The following is a 4,368-nucleotide window of genomic DNA, read 5'->3' as shown; positions in this document are numbered from 1 at the left end:
CAAGAATGACCCATTGCATTGAAAACAAAGATGTCAATGAGTACTGATTAATAGAAGTACGTTTGTCCATTGATAGTAGTATACTATGTGGGACGGAGTAGTAAGGACCCTTCTCACTTCCTACGAGTCATTTGACGAAAAAGACTTTCTGGGTAGTAAATGAACTAAATGCTTGTTAATCTACGACCGTAAAAACACCCTTTGTAGTAGCCAGAAACCCTAATTTAGTTATAAAACCATGCAACCACGTCGTGATGCTACAAACTATTTTGACAAGAATATTTCAGATTTTAGCTTCTCTACGCTAAAAAAACAGCCGTTGGGATGCTGCTCCACACGTTTTAAGCCTCAACGACTTCTTTTGTGATATCCCACATTGATTGGGGAGGAGAACGAAACACCCTTTGTAAAGGTGTGAAAACCTTTTCCTATCAGACATGTTTTAAAGCCTTGAGAGGAAGCTTAAAGAAGACAATATCTGCTAGCAGTGGTCCTGAACCGTTACAGTTTTGCTCTACCTTTTTATTATTTTGCAAATTCATTATAAAAATACTTCGAAAAAGTTTTCTATCACCTCTGGTCAAAGTATAATCAACAAGTTGAACTATATTCATGTTAACACAAACTCAAACACCTATACACAAACTTCACGTTTCATGTTTTAAACACATACAAACCAATTTAAACATATCTCAACTTATTAAGACATACATCTTTAATCAATCAAAAAATCAAAATCAGCTTATAATAATGATAATAATTAATACTCACACAAACCAAACACGTATGCTACAAACCAAAGTTTCTAGACACACACACGATCGAAAAACTCGACAACATACATATATATATATATATATATATATAAAGCAAATCATTAAGAGATGTATTATAGAGAAGTTTGAAGAACAAAATGTGTTTGTTAGAAGCTTTACAGCTGGGGAATTTGAAGACCAGACACGTGGGAGGGATGAAGATCATAAAGCAAAGATAGGCCACAAGGGTTGGGAAAGGGAAAGGGCCTCCACACAAACAATAGCAGTTCAGATTGGTATCATATTTTAATTCATTGATTCAACAAAAAGGCAGCAAAATGGGGGGAAGAGAGGGCCCCTTAGGGATTACTCATATCATATGAATTAAAATGCATTCCAGTTTTGATTCTGTGGTGCTTAGTGGAGAATTTCTTTTGGTTATTTATTCAATGGGCGGTGGGCGTCTGATAGTTCCATATTGTTTGGTCTGTGGGTATCTTCATGAACCCTACCTTTCAGGTGCAATGCATGCTTTTGGATATTCCACTAAGGCACGTGAGGCACCCCACAACATCACGTGGCTTTTGCCAACCCACTTGGATTTTAATTCTCTAGTTTCCTTCCAATTATTTGAGTTTATATTATTTGTGTTTGGATTGGGGAATGTCAACGCTCTCCTATGTCAACGCTTGGAACATGTATCATTGCTCTTCTTACTTCTTGTTTCTTCATTCCCCCACTTGGGTCAACTTGGCATATAATTCATTAATGTGAGATCTTATATATGTTGGGAGGAGAAAGAAGCATTCTTTATATGGGTATCAGAGCTAAACACTAGATGATGTGCTAGCAAGGAGGCTGAGCCCTGAAGGGAGTGGACACAAGGCAGTGTGCTAGCAAGGACGCTGGCTTCGAACAGGGTGGATTTGGGGGGTCCCACATCAATTGGAGAAGGGAATGAGTGCTAGCGAGGATGCTGGGGTCCGAAGGGGAGTGAATTGTGAGATCTCACATCTAAAGGTATGGAAACCTCTCTCTAGCAGACGCGTTTTAAAAACCTTGAGAAAAGCTCGAAAGGGAAAGCCAAAGAGGACAAAATCTGTTAGAGATGGGTTTAGGCTGTTACAAATGGTATCAGAGTCAAACACTGGACGATGTGCTAGCGAGGAGGCTAAGCCCTGAGGGGGTGGACACAAGGCAATGTGCTAGCAAGGACACTGACTCTAAAGGGGGTGGATTTGGGGGATCCCACGTCGATTGGAGAAAGGAATGAGTGCTAGTGAGGACGCTGGGCCCCGAATGGAGTGGATTGTGAGATCTCACATCTAGAGGTGTAGAAACTTCTCTCTAGCAGACGCATTTTAAAAATCTTGAAGGAAAACCTAAAAAGAACAATATCAGTTAAATGTGAGCTTGAACGGTAAGAAGACAATATCCGCTAGAGATGTTACACCTAATGATGGGTTTTGTAAATTTGTTGGTAAATTTGGATATTACTTTGTTTGAAGAACATGTCTTGGATTTGGATGTTGTTCGGTTGCTATCTGTCGGTGATGTGGCAGTAGGCTAGGGTCGCAGCCCATGAGATCGAAGTTTAGAAGAAGTTGATCAAAGATGGCGCCTACCTTAGGGAATTTGGGTGGGTTAATAAGGGTAGGGAAGATATTTTTGTGGGGGAATGTCTATAGATTTGGACGTATATGCAAAAATGTTATAGTGGGGTGAGTATTATGAAGAGCTAGGTAGCTACTTAAAGGAGAAGAAAATGATATAAAGAGACCCTACTCCAATGCAAACAATATGATAGGTATACATCGAACGAATTCAGATAAATTGCACTTTTCGTCACTAAAGGTTAGATTTTTAGTTTGCTACTTGGTCCGAGTGGTTCCTTAGTTAACATTTTTCGACATTAAGATTTGGATTTGCTTCTCTATGGTCCACGAGGGACTCACAATAGACATTTTTTTTGGTCACGGAAGGAGTTGGATTGAACCGTTAACTGGCTTAGCTTAATGAAATGAGGAAGTAGTAGTATGTTAACGTATTGATATTGAGTATCAAGCTTATGTCAGTTGTCGTGTTGGGTCGACTGTCGTCGTTCTCAACTCAATTGAAGATGTTTCATTTGAAGTCAATGGCAAAAAGGGTGGCAATGGTCTTTGTTGACAAGGAATCTCTTAATGGTGTTGTAACTGAGAAAGAATCTTTCGTGGCCTTTAATGATTGTCATCTATTAGCTAGGAAGCTAGCTAGACACGAAGTAAATGCCTAGATTAGAGTAATTACGTTGACATGTTAGAATCGATATACACTAATAGAAATACTACTTTGACATCTTAATGTTACTGTCGGTGAGCCTAAAGTTGGAACATATGAGTCTCTTTTTTGGTGGAAGACATCCATAGCTCATGAAACTACGACTTCTTTGTATATATGTTCGACTTTTTCGAGCGGTTTTAAACCCTAGGACACGATTCTTAAAGTAATTTAGAGGCACAATTGTGCACTATTATAGAAACTTTATGGTTAAGCGTGTTTTACTTGAAACAATTTTATGTTTAGTGACTTCTTATAAATTTTCCTGAGATGTATGTGAGTGAAGACAAATCATATTAGAAGGACTTGTGTTAATTTGTGGAATGACCATGTCGCAGGAGAATATCGAGGCTATCTAGTGCTGAATCCTAATCCAAATTCGATACATGGATTATTACACTAGTGGACATAGTCTCTTTTCTGTAACAGTCCAAGCCCACCGCTAGTAGATACGGTCCGTTTTGGCTTGTTACGTATCACCATCAGTCTCATAATTTTAAAACGCATCTACTAGGGAGAGGTTTCCATACCCTTATAAAGAATGTTTCGTTCTTCTCTCCAACCAATGTGAGATCTCATAATCTACCATCTTGGGGGTTCAATGTCCTTGTTGGCACACCACTTGGTGCCTAGCTCTATTATCATTTCTTGATTTGTGCATGTCATCCTTGCACAGGGGCCATGTTGATCTTCTCTGTATCGTTCCAATTCTATCAGATGTCCCCGTAGTTTGCTTCGGCTATTACACTTTGCTAACGTAACTACTCCAGGGGAGGATCATATTTAATATATCCTTCTGATATATTGATCCATTGGGCAACATAATAATCCTGTTGTTGTGTTGATTATCCAAACCTAAAAAGATTGCAATTCTGACTAAGAATCAGATCAAGACATATATATACACTCAGTTTCATCCACAAACTTAGTTCATTCATATCCTAAAAGGTTCATCTTTTGATAATGGTTAAAGATCAAAGAGACTGTTCTTAATCTAAATTTGAGGAGCCAGGTGAGTTTATCGAGATGGGCAACTCCCAAAACGAGTTAAAAGCAAAAGTAGATTTGGCAAACCCCAAATTATTGAACCGACATATCTGTGCGCCACATGTCTCCACAAAAACAACGCTTCAGGAGAGACCAATAATATAGCAGAGTAGAAAGCAATTTGAAAGGCAGCACTTATGGTGTGGAAGAAAGACAAAAAGAAAGTAACCAATGGAAGGCTCCCTATGGGGCTTGGCTTGGGGTCGATGCGGAGAAAATGGAGAGGATGAGGAAGTTTAAGTGGTGG

The 4,368-nt window shown here is 39.0% G+C and overlaps 1 non-coding gene across 1 annotated transcript; it reads right to left on the bottom strand.

Moving 5' to 3' along the window:
• Positions 1-3,704: 3,704 nt before the first annotated feature.
• Positions 3,705-3,808, bottom strand: LOC111461883. Its single transcript, XR_002713667.1, has one exon. It is a non-coding gene; the product is annotated as a U6 spliceosomal RNA (small nuclear RNA).
• Between the last annotated feature and the right edge of the window lie 560 nt (positions 3,809-4,368).

This window comes from Cucurbita moschata, unplaced genomic scaffold, assembly GCF_002738365.1.
Source record: "Cucurbita moschata cultivar Rifu unplaced genomic scaffold, Cmos_1.0 Cmo_Scf00025, whole genome shotgun sequence".
Taxonomy (NCBI): Eukaryota; Viridiplantae; Streptophyta; class Magnoliopsida; order Cucurbitales; family Cucurbitaceae; genus Cucurbita; species Cucurbita moschata.
Note: the sequence above shows the minus strand (reverse complement) of the source record. Positions and strands in the feature narration are given on the sequence as shown.